Source organism: Schistocerca gregaria, chromosome 9 (genome assembly GCF_023897955.1).
Source record: "Schistocerca gregaria isolate iqSchGreg1 chromosome 9, iqSchGreg1.2, whole genome shotgun sequence".
In the NCBI taxonomy this organism is placed as follows: Eukaryota; Metazoa; Arthropoda; class Insecta; order Orthoptera; family Acrididae; genus Schistocerca; species Schistocerca gregaria.
The window spans coordinates 81,361,712-81,388,246 of record NC_064928.1 but is presented as its reverse complement, the minus strand read 5'-3'; the positions used below and the strand labels follow the sequence as shown (position 1 = coordinate 81,388,246).

The window sequence follows — 26,535 nt, the reverse complement described above, 5'->3', positions numbered from 1 at the left end:
AACAATATGAGAGACCGTTCCTTTTATTTTGTTGCACTCCCGCTTGTATGTTGCGCACCGTATCGTATCTGATCAGCGCTATGCAGACAGCCCTATGTAATGCGCAGTTGACCGCTAGATGTCACAAGAAGTGGACCCGCCAGTATAAGAGCCGGGGAGTATTATGTTGTCAGTACCGAAACTACTGCGCAAACTCCAACACTCCAACCCAATTACACTACATGCACCCCCAATACGTCTCCGTGAGGTCAAATATCTCTGTGTCTGGCTGGACCGGAAACTACTCTGGGGGAGGGTGGGGGGGGGGGGGGGTGGACCACATCCAGCGCATGACCAAAGCGAACGCGAGCTTCAAACAACTCTACCCCATATGCTTAACAGGCGTAGCACACTGAATAGGAGAGCGTCCAGGTCCATGTGAACCATACTTATTAGACCTCTGATGACGTGTGCTGCTCCCGTGTGGGGATACGCTGCACCCACACGCCTGCGCCGGGAATATCGCCTAGATACCCTCTTTCAGGTATTCCAAAAACTCTCCACAAGACTGTACAATAACACGAGACACTCGCGCAACCCGTTTATCCTTTCTCTGGGGAACTACGACCACAACCATAGATGGAAACATAATAGACCAAAGAAACTATTAGCGAAACGTAAACATCTATGGTCCATAGCAAGCTTACAGGACAGTACTGGCGACCCCCTGCTACACGGCTGCTACAGGTAACCCCAGATGCTCGACCCGCCGATAAACAGGCAATCGCAGGGAAGCAGTACTGTACACAACACGCAAACCAGCCACACACACCCCCGTATGGCCGATCGCCCACTAATGTATGACGACCTCGTGTTGTTAAAGGGACGCAGCAGCTGCAGCAGGCCCTACAACGAGTACCAGCAACGACAAGGGTAACAATGCACGATACCTCTCACAAACAACCACACCTTGCATACACTAACGCAGCTAGCAAGCCGCTACTGCCCTTACTACCCGTCCTACTATCGCAGTGCTTTTCCTCTGCCCTTACAAACCGCTACCCTTCGATCGCTTCCGTCCACATTGTCTCCTGATGGACCATGTCAGTGAGGAACCCTACCCAGACGCATGGACAAAAACACAGCCCGCATCCTGTGACTCCTGATTCGACAACTAACACGTTGATTGGCTCGCCCTACAAGCAAGTTTTCTTTCCGTCCTACCACCTAGGTCCTGCAGGAATAGCGGCTGCGCTTACCCTGCTTCACACGATCTCTGGTTCTGCTCGCAATGACCGTGCAGTGCAGTGTCGGTAGAGGAGGCGTGACGGCAGAGTGGGTCTGCCAGGCGATCTGAGTGACTTCGAACGTATTCACTGGGTATCACCAGAGAAACAAATCCATCAGGGACATTTCAACCCTTCTACAGTTGCCCCAGTCCACTATCAGTGGCGTGGTTATGAAACGTAACGGTAAAGCAGGAGCAGACAAACTTCGTGTACTTTTACTGACAGGTATCATCGGCCGTTGCGGAGGCTGGTTGTAAGAAACGGCATGTAGTAAGTGAAAGCCATCACTTGTGAGTTCTAAAGTGCTACCAGCTGTCCATCTAGCACAAAGACTGGAGACAGGGAGTTAAAAAGAATGGGACATAATGGTCCAGCATCTATTTGTTAGTCAAACATTTCGGAGATGATTCTCTCAGCATGACAATGCACCTAGTGACAAAGCAGCTTCTTTGAAACAATGGTTTTTGAGCAATAACATCCCAGAAATGGATTAGTATGTCCAGAGTCCCGACTTGCACCCGATGGAACAACGTGAGTTGCGATTTAGGTTTCGAGTTTCGCCCAAACTCCGCCGTCACACACCACTGCCTTTGGCAATCAAATGAAATTCATGACAATTCAAGAAAATTAATACATGACTTCGTACTACAAAATTGGTTCAAATGGTTCTGAGCACTATGGGACTTAACATCTGTCAGTCCCCTAGAACTTAGAACTACTTCAACCTAACTAACCTAAGGACGTCACACACATCCATGTCCGAGGCAGGATTCGAACCTGCGACTGTAGCAGCAGCGCGGTTCCTGACTGAAGCGCCTTGTACCGCTCAGCTACAGAGGCCGGCCATGAAACAGTTTTTTTTCCTGCTATCCTTTATTAATAGCGAAAGCAGATTCCGTAGTTATTGTTCCGGTATCGAGTCTGAGAACCTGTTTTCGCAGTTAACGTTAAACTGACACTATGCAGTAGTCAGCAGGACAAAAGGGAACCAATATTAGTTCGTACGTGCAAGGAAAAATCCATCGCTAATTTAAAGCTTGTCCTGTTACTTGGTATTAAGAAAATTCGCCCCATGTCTCTCTTGTTATACGAAAAAAGCATTGGATGCAAATAAATATGCATGGTACCTTAGTAAATAGAACTGATAAACGTGCCTATATGATTACGCATGCTTTACATTTTTGTCAGATCTAGCCACAATAAAATTTTGTCTGCAAATTGTTCTATGACATTAGGGGAGTGATTACGGAAGTACAAAAGAATACAATATTTTTAAAATGTGTTCGAAAAAAAACTGGCTCCACGATCATAATTAGGTTGTAGCAAAACAGTTACAACTTTATTGGTATTAATACACTGTAGATTAACAGCCAGATTCCAACCGTAGTGATAGCCCACTGCTAACGTTAATGGTTACTGAGTGAAAGGTCATAGATTCGGAACTTGCGTAACAATTTTTTTTTCTTTTCGTTGATTACGGACACACAGTGGTTACGGTTACTACAAGCCACACGACAATTTGAGAAACGGGGCCAAATTTCTTGTAGTTTACTGTCCAGTAGAGATTTTCACAAATGTTTTATTCGTATCTTACAGAAACTTGCAGTACGGCAATAAACAGCCTTTTAAACACGCCGCTAACGGCAATCAAGTAATTTATAGCAATACAACAATTTAAAAAAAAGTTAAAGTGCATTAGTAAACAGGCCACTGAAGTAAATACAGAACTTTGTTAAAGTACGATGAGGTAGTGAAGCTACCAACACCGCCATAAAAAAAATTAAACAGGTCTCAGCAAACACACGATAATGGCAATAAAACAATTTACAAACTTGGAGGAATTTAAATTTTTTTAAAACAAAAATGGCCTGGAATATCATTATAACATAACGTATGACGGACCCGTGTAAGGCGGCCACAAATCACCCACTCAGGGATGCTCGGGCTAGACAGAATACTTACCAATTTAAATACGCCCCTAAACACAATTGCCTCTCTCAGGCTGGTCACTGCACCGACTTTTAGCCAGCGAAAACTTGTAATAAGGTGGCTTAACTTGCTGACAGAATTAGAGCTAACCTCGTGCAAGGAAACATAACACCACACAGTCCTGAATGAGTGGCCACATGGTCAACCAACAAGAAGCACGAATTTACTCATAACCCACGACAGAATAGCGAAACAATTAAACTGCCAAAACTACACCTGCCGGCCACGGTGGTCTCGCGGTTAAGGCGCTCAGTCCGGAACCGCGTGACTGCTACGGTCGCAGGTTCGAATCCTGCCTCGGGCATGGATGTGTGTGATGTCCTTAGGTTAGTTAGGTTTAAGTAGTTCTAAGTTCTAGGGGACTGAAGACCACGGATGTTAAGTCCCATAGTGCTCAGAGCCATTTGAACCATTTTTTGAACTACACCTCCCATCGGGCAGTAACGAGAGGAGGAGGAAAGATCACCATCTTCAATTATACCGGTGCCGGGGACAGGAAACCCGGTCGCCAGAGGCCACAAGGCAGAAGAGACGCTGGTTACACAAAATTATTACTTAATCATTACACCTTCCACTAACTTGCAATTATGCTCGAACAGGCAGTACACGACCTCCGATGGCAAGGATCCACACATCCGACCGCGCACGCGTCGCCAGCGTACCCAACACGCCACGGTCACGTGACAACACGTTCTGTCACCGGTGTTTACGTCTTCTCTACAACATTGACTGGTAGTGACTGCTCCTTCATATTAGGAGTCTCCTTCTAAACTCCAGTGTTGAACCGGAGGATTTAGAGAAAGCTTGTTAACGTCCCATCAAGGCAAAATGAACCGCAACTACTCGTGAGGCTATTCTGTATACAACCAACACGCGGGGAGCTCTTCCGTCAACTCGACCCGCTCGTTACGCACAACCGACATACATCACGTGGAGACTCGGTACAACCGACCACGGCTGCTTCCGCTGGAGAGCCGCACTCTCTGCGCGCAACGCCCCTACTTGCCCACCACCACATGAGGGTACAACCGGTCGAAGATCTCACTACCACCATAGCAGTTTCCCGGAAGCAAAACCGCATATACCGATAGCGAAGGGAAAAGACAACCAAGCAGCCACTTAATGACAGACAACATATCAAAGAAACATGTCAGGGGAAGAAAAGGAAAACCAATGCAATCTAAACACAAGGTGTCGCACGAGTCGATACACGGCTCAATTACGTTGTGAGGAACAATGTACAGTTTATTGTTATGAGTATCCTAAATAAAAGTATAAGCCATACTGTACAATCAGGTCAAATTTTTTTACCTGTCATGATAACTTTCTACGGTACCACTCTATTTTTCGTTTTATGTGCTAACAGTGGCAGTTTTATCTCTAAGACTTCTACTGTGTAATTAAATTACCGTTGACCATCCTATTAGCTTTTCAGCCAAAAGCACAAGACTGAGGTGTTATTCTCCTTCGAGAAACACAACACTTCCTATGCTTCAAACGTAACTCGTGGGCCCACAATGAGTGCTGTCACGTGACCCGGTTTCAGCCAATCCTGAACTGCGGATGGCGACAAATGCAGCGGAATAGGATGGCCATACTTCCCTTTACACAGAGCTTTAGGCAGTGGTAGTTCAGACCCGACCTCTACCAGTGACTTACGCAACCACAGTTCAAAACTCCCCACCTAAAACCGCCACGATAGAGCGTTCGCATTATACACTCCTGGAAATGGAAAAAAGAACACATTGACACCGGTGTGTCAGACCCACCATACTTGCTCCGGACACTGTGAGAGGGCTGTACAAGCAAAGATCACACGCACGGCACAGCGGACACAACAGGAACCGCGGTGTTGGCCGTCGAAAGGCGCTAGCTGCGCAGCATTTGTGCACCGCCGCCGTCAGTGTTAGCCAGTTTGCCGTGGCATACGGAGCTCCATCGCAGTCTTTAACACTGGTAAGCATGCCGCGACAGCGTGGACGTGAACCGTATGTGCAGTTGACGGACTTTGAGCGAGGGCGTATAGTGGGCATGCGGGAGGCCGGGTGGACATACCGCCGAATTGCTCAACACGTGGGGCGTGAGGTCTCCACAGTACATCGATGTTGTCGCCAGTGGTCGGCGGAAGGTGCACGTGCCCGTCGACCTGGGACTGGACCGCAGCGACGCACGGATGCACGCCAAGACCGTAGGATCCTACGCGGTGCTGTAGGGGACCGCACCGCCACTTCCCAGAAAATTAGGGACACTGTTGCTCCTGGGGTATCGGCGAGGACCATTCGCAACCGTCTCCATGAAGCTGGGCTACGGTCCCGCACACCGTTAGGCCGTCTTCCGCTCACGCCCTAACATCGTGCAGCCCGCCTCCAATGGTGTCGCGACAGGCGTGAATGGAGGGACGAATGGAGACGTGTCGTCTTCAGCGATGAGAGGCGCTTCTGCCTTGGTGCTAATGATGGTCGTATGCGTGTTTGGCGCCGTGCAGGTGAGCGCACAATCAGGACTGCATACGACCGAGGCACACAGGGCCAACACCCGGCATCATGGTGTGGGGAGCGATCTCCTACACTGGCCGTACACCTCTGGTGATCGTCGAGGGGACACTGAATAGTGCACGGTACATCCAAACCGTCATCCAACCCATCGTTCTACCATTCCTAGACCGGCAAGATAACTTGCTGTTCCAACAGGACAATGCACGTCCGCATGTATCCCGTGCCACCCAACGTGCTCTACAAGGTGTAAGTCAACTACCCTGGCCAGCAAGATCTCCGGATCTGTCCCCCATTGAGCATATTTGGGACTGGATGAAGCGTCGTCTCACGCGGTCTGCACGTCCAGCACGAACGTTGGTCCAACTGAGGCGCCAGGTGGAAATGGCATGGCAAGCCGTTCCATAGGATTACATCCAGCATCTCTACGATCGTCTCCATGGGAGAATAGCAGCCTGCATTGCTGCGAAAGTTGGATATACACTGTACTAGTGCCGACATTGTGCATGCTCTGTTGCCTGTGTCTACGTGCCTGTGGTTCTGTCAGTGTGATCATGTGATGTATCTGACCCCAGGAACGTGTCAATAAAGTTTCCCCTACCTGGGTCAATGAATTCACGGTGTTCTTATTTCAATTTCCAGGAGTGTATTAAGGATGCTGGATGCCAAAGCAGCACTGAGGAGCGAGTCTACCTGGCGCATTTTGGTCGATACTGCATCCACAGTGTCCAGGAAAGCTAAGGAAGACTTTAGGAGGCACTCAACCATGTGTCAGTACGCCGCCATCCCGGATAGACAAACATACTCCGTAGATGGAAGAAGACAACGAAGGCCGGCTACCACGGAATGAAAGTTTGTGAAGAATTTACTTTGCGCTGTTGCAATTGGTCATGGAAGTGTGGAGTCTAAGGCGAAACAGTGCAACGTGGAATCGCCTCTTATAGTACAAACGCTGCTGACGTACTGCCCTACGCCAAAAGAATGCAGAAGACAGTGGCTGTTTATCATGGTAGTATGAAGGTAGATGCAGTAACGGTGGCAACCATCGTCAGTTTCAAAGCACCGTAATAAATTGACAAAACAGAACGGGTTCTGTAGAGTTAACAACAGCAATAGTAGCTGGATTGTTGGTTAAAGTTTTTATGGTAGTTTTGGAATGGTAGAAAGTAGTTGCAACATTGGCATTTTTATTATGAATAATATCTACATTTATTATTGTCCATGAAAATGCGAACTGTATGGTCTACTTAAGCTTTTCAGATAATTGGCTGTATCTGCGAAGAATAAATAAATAAATCACTACTTCCTCTGCTTACGGTGCTTTCCGAAGAATGGACTGCCTTATCCTCCACAAACATTCGGACATCTCATAGAAATGTGTTTCTTGGCATTTTCCCGGCGGATCGAATATTCCATCAGTTTTTGGGAGTGCATCCAGGATAATATTAACTCGTGTTCCGATATTTTGAATGACAACATTTCGGCCATTCTCAAGGTGAGTTGGCTGCAGGATTTTTAAAGCACCTTATACCGCGGAATAAACGCGCAAGCGTCAAAGATATCACTGTTGTTAACAAGAATATCAGCCATAGATAAAACATAAGCGCCTACTAGCAAAACAAAGCAAGGGCAGAGGCAGAGCTTGCGAAGTATTTGGTTCATTATGATGGATGGCATATATTGAAATGCCAGGCAGTGAAGAACTAAAACACTATTCCCTTTGAGAGCGCAAATGAAATGAGATGTTTCCATGATTTTTGAGAAATTTGTCTGCTAATTGTCCTTCTACAGCTTTCTTACCCACTGGCCATGCCATGGATTATGGGAAAGTTAAAATCTCCTGTTGCGATTCAGTGGGCAAGGATGCTGTGGAAATACAGTTAACACCTCTGGATTCTGACTATCTATGCGTCAACGGGACAAAATTTGACACGATACCCCTCAGAAGATTATCCAAAAACTCTGTTACTCAATCCCAAGCCGAATAATTGCTTACACAGGGCCACAGGTGAACCAGCACGTTATTATTTCAGTTTGTGAAGTTCTTTCTGATGAGTAGATCATCCATTTTTTCTGTGCATGTACATCACATCTCCCGATTTCCGTCCCTTTCGAATAATTCCTTCGAGTGCGCCTTCTTTTATCTTAGAGTTTCTGTCATGAAAATGACTTCACTCAATCGAGCAGAAATGCTCCATTACTCACAATTTTAAACATGGCAGTGAAAGATGTACCTTACAATATTCAGCGTCTCTTCCAAAACAAACGTGACTAAGTGCCATTTTCTACTAACAATAGTTAAAAAATAATCTTACTCATAATATGAAACCACCGCATTCTCCCTTATAATAATCAGGTGCGTATAAATTAGCATTGGCGCATGTCCGCTCTGTAATAGACGACAGACGAGGAAATTATGTTAGATATAAAAACTAGGAGTATAGGGAAAAAAGCTACAAACATACATAACTCGTCCTATGCCCATCATTTATTAATTGTATGCGATAAGCTTAAAGAAATTCGTGACGTCAGTACGCTGCACAAAAAAGCGGAAAGGCTTCAGATTTAACATACGTGAAGAAAAACATTTTCAAACACATTTCTCTGAATGACGGTTGCATTCTTAATGAACACTTGCAGTTATTTACTAATATTTTCACCGGCCGGGGAGGGCGTGCGGTTCTAGGCGCTACAGTCTGGAACCGCACGACCGCTACGGTCGCAGGTTCGAATACTGCCTCGGGAATGGATGTGTGTGATGTCCTTAGGTTAGTTAGGTTTAAGTAGTTCTAAGTTCTAGGGGACTGATGACCTCAGATGTTAAGTCCCATAGTGCTCAGAACCATCTGAACTAATATTTTCAGTGGTATAAAGCCGTCACTTAAGAAATACTTTTTCCCCAGAATAGACCGTAAAATATCATTTTCCTCCCTCTTTTCATCGTTTCGTACGAGGATGTATCTAATATTTGCTGTTTCATTATCCTATATAATTTTTAGTTTTGCATGCTATTGATATCTGAGTTGAACACAGCTACTTAAAATCTGTTTCATAAATTATGCAGCTGGTATCTTCGACTGTTACAAGATCACGCTGTGGCAACTTCAACCCCTTCTTATCCGTGTAGCTACAATTTTACTGGCCCTTACCAGCTTTATGTCAGCTGCAATGTCTTATTTTACATGGTTTCTATATCAACTTCTTAATGAAGTATTTTACACGACGAGAGCGTTACTGCTCTTACATGTGTTCGCCCATTACTACATGTGAGAACAGTCTTTTAAATCAGTTCCAATTAAAAACTGTCCATTCCTTAGTTTCTCTCTGTGTTAATGTTTTACACACTGAAGCGCCAAAGAAAGGCATGCGTATTAAAATACCGAGGTACGTAAACAGGCAGAATACGCCATAGCGGTCGACAATGCTTATGTAAGACAAGTGTCTGGAGCAGTTGTTGGATCGGTTACTGCTGCTATAACGGCAGGTTATCAAGATTTAAGTGAGTTTGAACGTGGTGTTATGGTCGGCGCACGAGCGATGAGACACAGCGTCACCAAAGTAGCGATAAAGTAGGGGATTTTCCCGTACGATCATTTCACGAGTACATCGTGAATATCAGGAATCCGATAAAACATCAAATCTCCGACATCGCAGCGGCCGGAAGAAGATCCTGCAAGAACGGGACTATCTATGACTGAAGAGAATCGTTCAGTGTGACAGAAGTGCAACCCTTCCTTAAACTCCTGCAGATTTCAGTGCTAGACCGTCAATTGTCAGCGTGCGAAGCATCCAAAGAAACATCGATATGGGCGGCTTTCGGAGCCGAAGGCCCTCTCGCATACCCTTGATGACAGCACGACACAGAGCTTTACTCGCCTGGGCGCTTTAACACCGACAGTGGTTTGATGATTGGAAACATTTTGCCTGATCGGACGAGTCTCGTTTCAAATTCTATCGAGCGGATGGACGTGTTCGGGTATGGACACAACCTTATGACTCCATGGGCCCTGCATGTCAGCAGGGAATTGTACAAGCTCGAGGAGGCTCTCTAATTCTTTGGGGCGTGTGCAGTTGGAGTGATATGGGACCCCTGCCTGATACGTCTAGATACGGCTCTGACTGGTGACACGTACGTAAGCATGCTGTCTGATCATCTGCAGCTACTCAAGTCCGTTGTGCATTCCGACGCACTTGGGCAATTCCAGCAGGACAATGCGACACGCCACACGTCCAGAATTGGTACAGACTGGCTCCACGAACTCTCTTGAGTTTAAACACTTCCGCTGGCCACCAAACTCCCCAGACACGAACATTGTTGAGCATATCTGGGATGCCTTGCAACGTGCTGTTTAGAAGAGATCTTCACCCCCTCGTACTCTTACGGATTTATGGACAGACCTGCAGGATTCATGGTGTCAGTTCCCTCCAGCACTTCAGACATTTTTACCACCAAAAATAGTCTTGATCACAACTGATTTATTACGGTGAAGTAATAGTGGTGGAAACCGGTCAAAAAATACCGTAATAAATAGTGATCAAGACTGTTTTTGATAGTAAATATTTGTAACACATTGATCACTGTTCACTACCAGAATGTATTCAAAAGTAATTACTTCAGACATTACTTGAATCCATGCCAAGGCGTGTAGCCGCACTTTTGCGTGCTTATGGGGGCCCTACACCATATTAGGCAGGTGTACCAGTTTCTTTGGTTCTTCAGCGTATATTTTGTTTTGGTAATTGCGAATTTTGTGATGAAGGCACCCGTAGTTGTGTCATAACTTGGTAAGAGTAGAATTTAGTTTCAGTTGGTTGGCTGTTTTATACCTATCTTAATCAGTTATAATAATAATAATTATTATTATAATTATTAGTATAATAATTATTAGTGGCAGTGGTCAGACACAAAATATTGGCATTCTGAGGTCTTCCAGTAAACAGCCCAGCAGTCAAGTTATTTACAGACAGTAAATTTGGGGACACATTTTAATTTCGTTGATTTTTAATTTGGGTGCAGGGTGTGGGTGAAGCAAATGTCAGTAGGTGGAGGAGTGTTGCAGAGGAAGCATGTTTTGTAGCAAGTGTCTACCATCAATGTGGATAGTTAGCCTGTTTTTCTGAGAAGGAACTGTAGGTAGCACTTGCAATGCACTGAGAATTGCTATGTCTTTGTTTAGAAAAGCTTTGTTAGAAATAAGGACCAATTGTCTCTTCGACACACTAAAACGTGGTTAACGGAACACGTACAATCTCTAAATACGAGGGACATTCAATAAGCAATGTAACAAACATTTTTCTCGTCTAATTTAGAGTGAAAAAAATGGAGAATTTGTTGTGAGCTTTCTTCAGATTCCCGTTTCAACTCATGTAGTTTCATAACGTTCCGATTGGTAGCCTTCGAAATGACATATAACGGAAGTGTGTTCCAGGCAGTTAGCTGTCCTTTTGGCGGAAAATCAGAGCATTCCACCATGTCTACAGGGACCTGGCACCGAACAAAAGCTCGGTGAGTCATTGGGCGAGGAGGCTGTCATCATCGCAACAAGGTCGCGCAAACCTGTCTCATCTCGAACGTACTGGTCAGCTGCACACAGCTGTGACACCTGCAGCGTTGGAACGTGCGGACACTCCCATTCGAGATGATCTGCCAATCACAATCAGAAACCTCGCTGCACAACTGGACGTCTCTTTTGATAACTCTGTCACACCCATCCACCAATTGGGGTTCTCAAAACACGTTGGGCTCCTTGCCGCCTAATAGAAGACGACGAAGAGCAACAATGTCTTCTGGGACTCTTGAATTCGTTGTACTTTTCTCATGTCCTCGCTCATGGCACAACCAGGTGCTCTGAAGTGTGTTGTGTTACCCTCAGGAAACTGAAGAAACGACTTCAGCGTGTTCGTGGCCTCAAAAATGCAAACGAACGTCCTTATGATAGCTCAAGGTCTGACAAGTCTTCACATCTGAGGCAAGCTCACGGGGCTTCACTAGACTTCTTCCTCATCCACCCTACAAGGCGGATCGCGCACCTTCAGACTGCCATCTGTGGGGCACAATACAGGTTGCACTGCGGGAGAAGCAGTATGGGGAGCTACTGATACAGCAAGACGCTGGCTCTCACAACGACCACATGGAGATGGAGTCCCCTCCACACCCACACCAATGTGGTGATCAAACCAAAAGTTCTACAGTCACCTCCGTCAACATGTTAGTTATTTAACAGGTGGTTCACAGGATGCTGGGCTGTGATGTTGTCCGTGCGTCTGGGTAAGACTACGAATTAACACGGTCCATCAGGTGATAGTGGACGAAACGCGAGCGAGGGTAGCGATTTGAAGAGCAGAGGGAAAAAAGTGCCATGGCTCGTACCGTGGGGAAAAAACCTCTGCGACAGTGGGATGGGTAGTAAGAGCAGTAGTGACCTACTAGCTGCGATAGTTCACGCAAGGTTGGGTTTGTTAGTTTGGGTATCATGCACCATTACCGTGGCAGGCGATGGCGATGTATACGAGTTTGCTGCAGCCGCTGCATTCCTGGAACATTCAGGATCGTTATATATTAGTGGGAGATCGGATATAGATCATCTCACTGTGTGGGGTGTGTGTGAAGCTTATCTGCATGTAGTGTACGGTACGGTAACATGCGGGCATACAGTACCTCCGAGTAAGGTGGTGTAAGGCCAGATGTTACGTTGAAAAATAGGAATTTGTAGTCAAATGAATCGTAAACAGTGTGACGTAGTGGTATCCCGAATAAAACCAACCCGTTTATTCAACTCTCCTTGTATTTTTTATCTTTCATTTTAAAAATAAAATTGTTCTAAGATTCAGTTAGGGGTGGGGCGGGGATACTAACTAAAAATACACTCCTGGAAATGGAAAAAAGTACACATTGACAACGGTGTGTCAGACCCACCATACTAGCTCCGGACACTGCGAGAGCAGTGTTCACACGCACGGCACAGCGGACACACCAGGAACCGCGGTGATGGCCGTCGAATGGCGCTAGCTGCGCAGCGTTTGCGCACCGCCGCCGTCAGTGTCAGCCAGTTTGCCGTGGCATACGGAGCTCCATCGCAGTCTTTAACACTGGTAGCATGCCGCGTCAGCGTGGACGTGAACCGTATGTGCAGTTGACGGACTTTGAGCGAGGGCGTATAGTGGGCATGCGGGAGGCCGGGTGGACGTACCGCCGAATTGCTCAACACGTGGGGCGTGAGGTCTCCACAGTACATCGATGTTGTCGCGGAAGGTGCACGTGCCCGTCGACCTGGGACCGGACCGCAGCGACGCACGGATGCACGCCAAGACCGTAGGATCCTACACAGTGCCGTAGGGGACCGCACCAGCAAATTAGGGACACTGTTGCTCCTGGGGTATCGGCGAGGACCATTCGCAACCGTCTCCATGAATTTGGGCTACGGTCCCGCACACCGTTACGCCGTCTTCCGCTGACGCCCCAACATCGTGCAGCCCGCCTCCAGTGGTGTCGCGACAGGCGTGAATGGAGGGACGAATGGAGACGTGTAGTCTTCAGCGATGAGAGTCGCTTCTGCCTTGGTGCCAATGATGGTCGTATGCGTGTTTGGCGCCGTGCAGGTGGGCGCCACAATCAGGACTGCATACGACCGAGGCACACAGGGCCAACACCCAGCATCATGGTGTGGGGAGCGATCTCCTACACTGGCCGTACACCTCTGGTGATCGTCGAGGGGACACTGAATAGTGCACGGTACATCCAAACCGTCATCGAAGCCATCGTTCTACCATTCCTAGACCGGCAAGGGAACTTGCTGTTCCAACAGGACAATGCACGTCCGCATGTATCCCGTGCCACCCAACGTGCTCTAGAAGGTGTAAGTCAACTATCCTGGCCAGCAAGATCTCCGGATCTGTCCCCCATTGAGCATGTTTGGGACTGGATGAAGCGTCGTCTCACGCGGTCTGCATGTCCAGCACGAATGCTGGTCCAACTGAGGCGCCAGGTGGAAATGGCATGGCAAGCCGTTCCACAGGACTACATCCAGCATCTCTACGATCGTCTCCATGTGAGAATAGCAGCCTGCATTGCTGCGAAAGGTGGATATACACTGTACTAGTGCCGACATTGTGCATGCTCTGTTGCCTGTGTCTATGTGCCTGTGGTTCTGTCAGTGTGATCATGTGATGTATCTGACCCCAGTAATGTGTCAATAAAGTTTCCCCTTCCTGGGACAAAGAATTCACGGTGTTCTTATTTCAATTTCCAGGAGTGTATGATTGCACTCAGGGGTAATGGTCTCAAAGTTTGGAACCAAGGCCCTAATACCATACCCTGGTGCCGTAATACCTTTCTTATTTTGTCCTGTCGACTACGGTTTTGCACAGAGCATACCCCATCCTAACCGCTTCTACGGAGGACATCATTGAGTCCTCTTAATTTTCTTCTGTAATATTCTTCTGTAGCAGCACATGTCAGATCTTCCACTTTATTCCTTCCCTATTTTATTATTTATCGCTATTCACTTCCGAAAAATTCTGTGCTCCAGACGTAAATTATCAGAAATGTCTTCCCCAAATTAAGGCTACCTATGATCAGGAATTCCCTTTACTTGCGGTGCTTATTAAGTCCCCATGTGCTTCATCCTTCATACGTTATGTTGGTTCGAAAGATGGAGAATTTCTTCGTCTTCTTCGTGTTCCTCAACTTTGATGCTAAGTTTAAAACTATATGTCCTGTATTTCTTCCGCACTTTCGCTGGGGATGGGAGCTTGAAGCTTGCTAGGTTGTTCGGCAGCCGGTGCCGTCTTTTGTCAAGCCTCCCCCAACCACACGAACTCACAAAAGTATCTTTTTTTCGGAAGCAACTTTTTCATTAAGTAACCGAAGCAAAATGTTAACTGTTTTGTGAACAGTTTCTGCGAAAGCAAACACATAAGTAAAACACATCTTTATAAGTAACACAGCGTAAACGATTATCAATGAAGCAGTGCAAACAATCAAAAACCGACTTAGTGACAGGTGACTAACATGTAGCTTAGAACACCTTTCGTCTATCTTTTCCTGTTGCAAACTTTGAAATTACATTAAAATGAGTGCCATTAGCTACACTATTTTCGATCCACAGAAATGTCAACGTAACTGTCAACTAAACTCTTTACTATCTTGTCTGATTAGTTTTCCAGTCTCAGTTGTACACTTTTTAATTACATGGACTAACTTTATACATTAATACAATACTCTGATATAAGGATCTGAACAGAGAAGAGGGGTTACCGGCACAGCTACTTGGACCTGAAGATGATCCAGAGTGTTCGAGATATGTCTCGTAATTGGAAACGTGCATCTGAAAGGATGCGGTTCTAGGCAGTTCAGTTCGGAACTGCGCTACTGTTACGGTCGCAGGTTCGAATCCTGCCTCGGGCATGGATGTGTGTGACGTCCCTAAGTTAGTTAGGTTTAAGTACTTCTAAATCTAGGGGATTGATGACATGTTAATTCCCATAGAGCTTAGAGCCATTAATTAAATTCCAGCGCTGTTGCTGATTCTGTCGACACGAATATAACGTCTATGAGACTGGTGCACTCTTAAACAGCAAAATGATATGATGTACTTTCCATGGTTTCACAAGGTGTGTAGATTTCTTGTTGAACCATCTCCGTGCACTTTAACACCTTCTTAGTTTCTGGTATAAATTCAGGAAGCGTGTGTCATCTCCACGTAATGGCCACTGTGGACGACACTAAAATATGTTATAAAGCAAATGACTGCAACTGATAGTAACTAAAGGCACACGACTCCAATCAGTACTTGAGAAAGCCGATACGAGATATAGTCTGTCATGGTGAAGAAGAGAGAGGCTTTCTGCAGAAGCATCGACTGCAGTTACGGCAAATTTTAAGATTTCGTGCTCTGTAAAACTTTCTTAAATTTAATAGCAGAACAAAGATAGCAAGCACGTCAAAGACTAGGCCAGTTAACATCAAAATTAAAAAAAAAAAAACTGAAATGTTCTTATTTACGCATCTTACGATAATCGGCTGACTAAATGCTACATTGTCTAAAGGCCAGGAGTTTAATCCTGATTGAGCCTTGAGAACTTTCTGTCACAGATTCCTACTTTCCGTTAAGGGACAGCTTTGTTAAAGTGAAACATGTCAAGGTGCGTGAATAGTTTTGAGACGCAGAGAAGCCATTCTCACCCCATCTCTTGGGAATACGCGTAATACAAAACGGTTCAAATGGCTGTGAGCACTATGGGACTTAACATCTGAGGTCATCAGTCCCATACAACTTAGAACTACTTAAACCTAACTAACCTAAGGACATCACACAACACCCATGCCCGAGGTAGGATTCGAACCTGCGACCGTAGCGGTCGTGCGGTTCCAGACTGTACCGCCTAGAACCGCACGCCCTCCCCGGCCGGCGCCGTGTAATACACTCAAGACAAAGAAAAAGACGACACACCATGTATCCGAATGGGACAGAAATCGGTAAATGTGATGTACATGTACAAACAAATAAATGATTATTTCAGAAGAGTTGGATGATTTATTCAAGAGAAACAGCTTCACAAATTGGGCAAGTAAATAACGCTGGTGCCTTTCCAAACAGTCATTCCGCTTGGCATTAATTGATCTCCTCCTGAGGGACATTGCCCAAATTCTCTCCACCTGTCAAGTTACATCGTCAACATTCTGAGCTGGCTGGAGGACACTACCCATAATGCTCCAAACGTTCTCAATTGGGGAGAGACCTGGTGATCTTGCTGACCGAGTTACGTTTGTCAAGTACGAAGACGAGCAGTTGAAATACTTCCAATGTGTGGGCGGTCACTATCTTGCTGAAATGTAAGCCCAGGATGGCTTTCCATGAAACCAAGGAGATGGCAAGTTGAATGTCGTCGACGAATCGCTGTGCTGTAAGACAACCTAAGGGGTCCTGCTACAGGGTGGCGCTCGAAATGTGTTACCAATTGTTTCTTTCACAATTTACGGCGCACATTAAATATCCCGCTGGGATCTCCACAGCAGTACCTGCAGAGCTTGGAAAAACAAATGAGTTACCAAATGACGCGTAATTCACGATACTGCCGCTAGGAGACTAGTATGCAGCAATGGCTGACAGTGGAAGACTGACAACACAGCAACGATCGGCAATTGTGTTTCTGTTTCATGAAACGAGAAGCCTTGTTGTGACTCAGAGGCGTTTTTGACAACGGTTTAACACACGATGGGTCCCTTGCAAGAAAACCATCCACAGGATGAACGATAAATTTGTACAGGAAGGAACAGTATTGGAAGCGAAGCGACCTCTGCCTGAGCCTGTTTGTTCGCCGGAGAATATTGAAGCGGTACGAGTTGCTGTACAGAGAAGTCCTGGGAAGTCGTGTAGATAAGCAGCAGTGCAACTGGGAATATCCAGACGCTCCGTTCAACGCATTCTTAAAAGTGACCTCCATATGTACCCATACAAGATGACCTGTGCACAGAAGCTCACTGAAGAACACAAGCAGCAGAGACTACTGTGAGTTCAGTGGGCGGAGGATAGGGAAGAAACTACCAACAACGTTTGGTTTTCAGACGAGGCGCATTTTCATTTAGACGGTGTGGTTAACAAACAAAATGTACGCTTTTGGACCACTGAAAACCCACAAATGCTTCATGAACGACAACATTATGCTCCGAGGATTACAGCGTGGGCAGCAATTTCCAGTCACGGACTTATTGGACCCTTTTTCTTTGAAGAAACTGTGAACAGCGAGCGTTATTTGAGCATGCTTCGCAATAGCTTCATTCCACAGCTTCTTGCTACTGCCTTGCCCTTCAACACGCAGTGGTTTATGGAAGATGGAGCAAGACCACATACTGCACACACTGTTGTAGTTTTTACACGAAAATTTCGACAATCGAATCAATTCACTCAGGTTTCCAGGTCGCTTCAGTGACGGACAAAATTGGCCCCCAATAGTCCAGACCTCAATCAATGTGACTTTTTTCTTTGGGGGTACGTCCACGTGATTTAATGGAGCTCAGAAGATTTATTATTGAAGCTTGAAATTACGGAAGACATGTGCCATAGGGTAATCACTAACTTTAACGTTCGTTTGAAGGAAGTTAGGAAACGAAATGGTGGACATATTGAGCATGTGTTGAGTTAGAACAAATCTCCATGGACGGCTCTTCATTGTAGCATATGTTCCTTTCAGATTGCATTGACAAAGCTTATATTCAAAAACAAAGTGGTGACACATTTCGTGCGGCACCCTGTATGAAATGAAATGACAGCCTAGAGCATCGCTTCTCGCTGTCAGGCCGTATCGTGCATGGCAGTCACACTGGTATCCTACCGCTGTCCAGGGCGTCTTCGCTATCATTGGGGCTTGGAGTAGAATTGTCTTCAGTGACAGGACACGCTTCATGGCGAGCCATCTTGGGCTTACTTTTCACCAAGATGAAGACCTTCTGCACATGGCGAGAGTTTCAAATTCATGTCTTTGTGGTTGTGAAAGCCTAACTTTGCCATAAAAGTCGTCAGATATTTCCCCAATGAGAAGGTTTGGAGCGTTATGCCTTGCAACCAGCTCAGTATTTTGACTGTCTAACGCGCCGATGGAAAAGAATTTGCTCGATATTTCCCAGGAGGGCGTCTAACATCTCTACCAATCAATGCCAAGCCGAACAGTTGCTGGAACAAGGCACAAGGCGGACCAACGATCAATTGTGACGCTCTTTCTCTTGAATGACACCCTGTTTTACTTTTGTCTCTCTGTATCTGTACATCATCTACGGATTTGCGTCCCAGCTAGATAATTATTTCGAGATTTTTTTTTGTGTAGTGTGAAGAAATCATCCTTGATGATTTATTCTTCTAGGATGGTATGTAACGGTAAAAGGAAAACACTTTACTTGAAACTTCCAGGCAGATTAAAACTATGTGCCGGACCGAGACTCGAACTCGGGACCTTTGCCTTTCGCGGGCAAGTGCTCTACCGACTTAGCTACCCAAGCACGACTCACGCCCTGTCCTCACAGCTTTACTTCTGCCAGTACCTCGTCTCCTACCTTCCAAACTTTACAGCTCTCCTGCAAAACCTTCCCTCCTTTCTTCCAGGAGTGCTAGTTCTGCAAGGTTCGCAGGAGAGCTTCTGTAAAGTTTGGAAGGTAGGAGACGAGGTACTGGCAGAAGTAAAGCTGTGAGTACCGGGCGTGAGTCGTGCTTGGGTAGCTCAGTTGGTAGAGCACTTGGCCGCGAAAGGCAAAGGTCCCGAGTTCGAGTCTCGGTCCGGCACACAGTTTTAATCTGCCAGGAAGTTTCATATCAGCGCACACTCCGCTGTAGAGTGAAAATTTCATTCTAGAAACATCCCCCAGGCTTTGATTAAGCCATGTCTCCGCTATATCCTTTCTTCCAGGAGTGCTGGTTCTGCAAGGTTTGCAGGAGAGCTTCTGTGAAGTTTGGAAGGTAGGAGACGAGGTATTGGCAGAAGTAAAGCTGTGAGGACGGGGCGTGAATCGTGCCTGGATAGCTCAGTCGGTAGAGCACTTGCCTGCGAAAGGCAAAGGTCCCGAGTTCGAGTCTCGGTCCGGCACACACTTTTAATCTGCCAGGAAGTTTCACATCAGCGCACACTCCGCTGTAGAGTGAAAATTTCATTCTAACGCTTTACTTATTGCACATTCAGAGGCTTGGGTGATGTCTATCTGCTGTGGAGGGTGAGATGTGTCTAGGCTGTTATGTGTGACTGCTTCCTCGTGTTATTGCAGATTGCGTATGGGGGGTGAAACGTAATTGACTTCTGGACACTATACATGTGCCATCTTGCAGTGTTTACCGTTCCTACCGATTCTAATTGTCGAACTTCGTCCCTAAGGGCATCGATCTTGTCAAAAACTCGTAGAGCCTTGTCATGGAACTTCTCTTGTATAGTGGTCTCATGGAGTTCCTAGCGGATGTCGATGTTTCTTGTGCACCCTGGAGCTCCAGTGATCCATCGATAGCAGCGTTTGTAGTTTGTTGTAGTTGGAGACGCACGTAGTTCCCAACGAGGTGGAGCCATATAACATTGTGGGCTCCACCGTTGCCTTATACAGTTGGAGTTTAGTCCTAGGGTTTAGATCATTACTCTTCAGGAACGGAATCAATGACCTTGCCATCTTCTGGGCTGCCGTCTTCTTGTCAATATGCTGTGTAAAGAGCAGTTTTTTGTCAAGGTAGTCTCCGAGGTACTTCACTCCCGGCGACCATGGGATAAATTGATCAGCTACTTGGAGTCCGTCGTTCAGATCTGGTTCCCCCGGGTGAACATAACGGCTGTCGTCTTCGTCGGGTTGGTAGTTATCTAATTTTGCATCGCCCAGCGTTCTGTTACAGCAAGTTGCCGCTGCATCCTAGCGATTAGCTGGTCCAAGTGTCGTCCAGTTGTCAGAAAGGCGGTATCGCCCGCATAACAAGGGGAACTGTTGGGATGTCATTTATATATAAGTTGAGAAGCAGAGGCGAAATGACAGAGCCCTGCGGAATTCCTGCGGAGATCAGTTTCATTTCGGAGTTTTTATTGTCGTCTCGGACATACAGTTTCCTGTCCTGCAGAAAGATGTCTATGAGTCCAATGTAACAATCCGCAATAGGGGTGGTGCGATGCTGCGTCGCCTTTTTTTGTTACTTTTCGTGCGCCCGAGAGATGTCAGCACGATACGCTGTATAATTCCGTGGGTCTGGGCGCATAATAAGGTTTGACGTTTTTCTAACGATTCATATACTTTTTCGGAGAGATTTAGAAAGTCATTCGTCAGGTTGTACAATATGAATGATAAATCTTTGTAAAGCAATAATATTCAGTGGGATTAAATAGCTGGCATGGAGAAAGTAAGGGAAAGGAAGGCCAGTCTTGTTTGGCAGATGTTGTAGGGAGCCTCACCTGCCATCTGTTGGTGATATTGCTAACCTCTTTGCGTCGTGAACGGCGGACTTTCTCTACGTAATTCGAGGAAACGCCGCTAAGTTATGCAGCTCTGCCGTCACTATTCATGAGTACTTTCTTCACCGATAAAAAAAAATTCCTCCTCTTCTTTCAATTTCTCTGTAGAAAAGCCACTCCCCAGTTTCTTTAATATGTATGACCAGTCTAGCCAAATGTAATAATTACTGTCGTAAACTGCAGTTGTGATTCAGAGTTGATATAAATGTGTATCCAAGTACCAAAAACATTTTTGCCGGGAGAGCAAATAAACTGTGTGACGGTAAAAAAGTAAAGGAAAATCAAGCAATGCACGAATATCCTTTTCCTTAAGGGGAGGTGTACTATCTTTTGATTCAAAAAATCGATTTTTTTTTTAATTGTGTTTTTCGATCCATAAAAATGGTTAGAATCCACCCCTGAAACGGTTCTTCCGAATACGGAACGGAAATGTTTGTTATTCGCGGTTAAACAAAAAAATGCACCTGCCTCAAATCGGGCTTTGTCACGCAACAGTTTTTTCTTTCGGAGGACGAGTTATTGTACCGGCGCTTGGGAGGAAACACACAAAATTCAAATGAAAGTTTGAACGCGTGTGTTTGGAAGGTAGCTCCCAAGCGTTTGCATTCTGGTGCGACTTTCCTGGCAGTAATCAGTTTCAACGAAGGGTATTCAGCAATTCTTAAGACCATGACAAAGATGGACGTCACCGTGGGACTCTATTCGACGCAGTTCGCCAAGCATTCGGACGACCACCGGATTCAAGCAGCCGAAGACCGCTTGTCATCGGCCGTACGAGCGGCTCTGGAGCAGCGCAGGATGGCCCAGGTCGAGCAGAACACCCCCTATGAGGAAGAGGAAGGACTAGTTCATGGACCTGGAATAGCGGATTGAACGTACGTTGCATAATATTGCATTTATATGTAGTCAAAACGTCAATCGCGTTTTTCTCGAAATGACGTGTTTATCGCGCGGTATGGTAAGTTCAAACCTACTGAACCGATTGACATGATTCTTTGTTTCCGACGAAGCTAACTAAATTGTCAAGGATTTGTACCACTTTTATTCCGATCCATAGTTTTACTTGGCCTACGTATTCGAAAAATCGATGAGAAAAACCCTCTTTTTTTTCAAATGGCCGCCATTTTGTTTACTATGGTCCAAATAACTCAAGCGAGGTACAACTCCTAGAGAATCGTATATGATTCGCTAACGTCAACTCAATTTTGATTTCAGACGAGCCTGCTGACCTGTGACATACCGCGCGTGGAGGCCTACGTCGTAATTTTGTTTCGTTCCGACGGCACTTTCGCCTTTTTTGTTTTGACACTTCCGGTCGTAAAAATTCCAATTTGTTGCGGAAATATAAATAATTTTGACCAAATTTTACATTGCTATCTATAACACATTCCCAGAAAAAAATTCTCAAAGATAGGCTTCTTTCGGGCCAGATATAGTGAAGCTTGAAATATTACTGTATCTCATTACTACCTATCAGAACCCCTCGGAGAGCATTAAAGATAAAACCAGTCCTATTTGTCGAATTGTAAAGTGACCTGTTTCCAAATTACATACAAAAATAACCACTATTTCATTATACATTTAATTCGAAAACGATACTTTGCTGATATTGCTCTTATGTGAGAAACATTATATAAATGTGAAATTAATACTGTAACTAATCGAAAGAAATGTAGAACATGGTCAGGATGTACCAGTAAACCTATCAGTATAAAATTACTACAGCAATTCAAATAGAACACATAAATAAAGCACGTTAATTGAATCTCCAATACATGTTAGCACTAAAATTCAGGCACTAGTTCATTTGTTATAAACAAATTTAGAAATGTAATTGTTACCTGTAACACAATTAGTCAGAAAATGTTATATTAACTCGTAACTAAGTTCAAAATAGGTACACCTTGTTCAGCACTGAGATTGTAAAGTTTTAGCAATGTGTAGCTCATATTCGGTTTAACTTTTAATTGTGATTTTACATTAAATTGTAATTTTCATTGTAGGTAACTGTTAACAAAAGTATAAATGGAGGTCACGCAGGCGCCTTGGGACACTCATTTTTTGGCTAGGGTTGCGAGCAAATGTATTGTAGGCTCACTCGTTTGTTGATTTTTGTGAACTCTGTGTCGTTTGATGTTAGCTTTGGGTACATGTTATGTAACCGCTACAGTTCACCAGGCTCGGACACCAGAGTCCTGGAAATATATTGGTATTAAAAACTCCACTGTACTTTGGAATTTATTTGGGAGTCTTCCGCAATCCTTTTCATAGGCTGCACAGCGACGAGACATGAATCCAGGAATTTTACAAAACCCCGAGAACTAAACAACTCTCAATGTTGGTAGAATTGACGAGAAAACAACAGCGCATCGACTGGGCATTTCACTCAAAACATTTGCAACGCGGAGGTGGGAAAAAACACACCTCAAGTTCCCCTTAAGGGATGCCACACAATGTAAGGACGAAAACTTTACTGGTCTAACGCGAAAGGTAGTGTGATTCCAGTTTTCAGAATAAAGTGAATCACTCACGCAGGCAAGTCAAGTTTCCTGGTCACAAACGATTACTGCACCTTCTTTTGTGATTCTTAACAATGAGGCGCCGCTAGTAGCAAGTCACGACGTGTAGATGTATTTTCTTGAGGAACTATCACTGTTCAAGTAGGATTCCTCACTGAAGACAGTTCCACTCTAGTGAATGAGATTGGAAGCCGAAGACTTGTGTGGAGTCGCCCCGGACAGTGGACTGTCATCCGCTATGCGGATCGACAGCCGGCAGTGATGACCTGGGGTGTCATTTCTTTTCAGAGCAGGACGCGTGAGGTTATCGTCCACGACACCGGTTTGTCGCCGTTCATAGCAAGCCAGCCTGGACTTACATTTCAGTGAGACGATGCCCGCCCACACACGGCAAGTGTTTGTACTGCACGTCTTTGTACTTGCCACACCCTACCCTGGCCAGTTAGGTCGGCGGATCTCTCCCCAAATCAGAACATTTCAAGCATTATGGGCAGAGCTCTCCAACCAGGTCAATATATGACGATCTAATGCGGCATTTGGACAGAATTTGGAATGATATCCTTCAAGGGGACAGCCATCAACTCTACCACTGAACGCCAAGCCAAATAAATGGTCGTATAAGGGCGGGGTGGACCAAGGGATTATTGACTTTATCAATGTGTGAAGCTGTTACTCTCGAATAAATCATAAAATGTTACTGAAATTATAATCATTTGTTTGTCAGTACATACACTCGGTGACCAAAAAGTCACTATAAATTTGAAAACTTAATAAACCACGAAATAATGTAGAGAGAGAGGTACAAATTGACACATATGCTCGGAATGACATGGGGTTTTATTAGGAAAAAAGGGTCCCAAAATGTTTGGCAGATGGCGCTGGACAGCAAAAAGTCAGTGACTGCGCATGGCAATCGTGTATAAAAGGAGCCGTAATGAGAGAGAGAATCAGATGCGCCAGCAGTCTCAGCATGTTGACGTAACCTGAAAAGGTGCTTTTACTGAAGCTGTATCATCAAAATGGGGGATGTGCTAGTTCAGCATTACTATCCTATCGGCATAGGATTTGGGCGGGTAAAGGTCCGTTGACAAATGCAGCTGTGGCGAGAATGATTTTTAAGTTCGAAGCCACGGGTTGTTTAGACGATAGACCCCGTAGTGGCCGAGCGAGCACAAGGCGTAATGCTGCTGAGACAGTTCAGGAAGAAATAGAGACTGTAGCAGGTTCGTCTATGCACGTCGCACCGGCTTTCCATACACTACTGTTTGGTTGGCGCCCTCCGATGCTATCCGTACAAAATCCATCGGCATCATGAACTGTTACCTGGCGATGTAGTGAAGCGGAGGGCATTTGCGGTGTGGGCGTTTCAAAAGAAGGCGGAAGATGACGATTGGTTGAGTAACGTGTTGTGGACCGACTAAGCTCATTTCACGCTCCGAGAGTCTGTCAACGCCCAAAACTGCAGAATTTGGGCTACCGAAAATCCTAGAACTGTCGTGGAAACTCGTTTGTACGACGAAAAAGTCACGGTATGGTTTGGATTTACCACATCTACCGTTATTGGGCCTTTTTTCTTCGAGGAAATGCGTGATTCTGGTTTTGTAACTGCTACCGTGACGGGTGAGAGGTACGCCGATATGTTACAGAAGCGCATCATCCCTAGCCTGGCTGATAAACACCTGCTGGAACCTAGGATGTTTATGCAGGATGGCGCTGCATCCCATATTACTACACGCGTGGGATCTCTTGCGCGCGTCGTTTGGCGATGATCGTGTGCTCAGCCGCCACTTTCGTCATGCTTCACCTCCCAGGTCCCCAGACGTCAGTCCGTGCGATTATTGGCTTTGGGGTTACCTGAAGTCGCAAGTGTATCGTGATCGACCAACATCTCTAGGGATGCTGAAAGACAACATCCGATGGCAATGCCTCACCATAACTCTGGACATGCTTTACAGTGCTGTTCACAACATTATTCCTCGATTACAGCTATTTTTGAGGAATGATGGTGGACATATTGAGCATTTCCTGTAAAGAACATCATCTTTGCTTTGTATTACTTTGTTATGCTAATTATTGCTATTCTGATCAGATGATGCGCCATCTGCCGGACATTTTTTGAACTTTTCTATTTATTTGGTTTTAATAAAACCCCATGTCATTCCAAGCATGTGTGTCAATTTGTACCTCTCTATCTACATTATTCCGTGATTTATTCAGTTTTCAAATTTATACTGACTTTTTGATCACCCAGTACATCACACCTAGTGATTTCCATTCCATTCGGATAATTCCTTCGTTGTGCACCGGCTCTTTTGACTTAAGAGTATAACTACGTTGTGTACCTTATGACTAGCAGAGCATACTGTAATCAGACAGCAACAAATGGTCCAAATGTCTCTGAGCACTATGGGACAAAATGGTCCAAATGTCTCTGAGCACTATGGGACTTAACTTCTGAGGTCAGCAGTCCCCCTACACTTAGAACTGCTTAAACCTAACTAACCTAAGGACATCACACACATCCATGCACGAGGCAGGATTGGAACCTGCGACCGTAACGGTCGCTCTGTTTCACACCGAAGCACCTACAACCGCATTGCCACAGCTGCCGGTCGGACAGTAGCATCTATTCATTCGTTCACTTATTATTTGCGTGCTTGGTGCCATCTTCATTTGTATAATTTAGTGTAGGTTCCAAATTGTTCTTCACATCACAAGTCATCATTACATGTTCATCTGTTCTATTTATTACTTTATATCTCTTAGTACCAGAAAACAATTATTGTTGGCAGTGGGAGATGGGATGAGACATCCCCAACATACTGTTCATGGAGCTGAAGATGCAAGTGTAAACTGAGGCAGGCCTCACACCGTAATTTTGGGGGTGAAGATAGCGATTCATATGTAAATATAAATCGAGAGGGCGTGAAGCAATATCATCTATAATTTGGTACATATAAGGCTTACTACCTGGAAAATATGCTACTGAAGTAAGACACTACTACGACGCCTGGTGATGGTGTGGTAGAGTGTAGGCTGTAACAAGTAGGAACTTTACAAATGCGCGATGTCAGTCGTGAATTCAAGGTTTACTTTGTGTCTAGGCTGTCTTCTGCACAGTTCAAAACATCAAAAGAGTAGAAAAGTGCAAGAACTCTTGTTCAGTCCTCTTAACATCTCACACATCCCCGTTGACAAAACCAACACGCAGAGCACTGAAAGATAATATTAAGGAACTATTGGATAACGGTAAGTCTTTAGGAAAGGAGACAGGCAGTTAAAACTCTGCTTGATAATTGAAGC

At 45.3% G+C, this 26,535-nt stretch overlaps 1 non-coding gene across 1 annotated transcript; it reads left to right on the top strand.

The window, feature by feature from the left end:
* The first annotated feature begins 19,251 nt into the window (after positions 1 to 19,251).
* On the top strand, positions 19,252 to 19,326 carry Trnas-cga (transfer RNA serine (anticodon CGA)). Its single transcript has one exon. It is a non-coding gene; the product is annotated as a tRNA-Ser (tRNA).
* Positions 19,327 to 26,535: the final 7,209 nt, after the last annotated feature.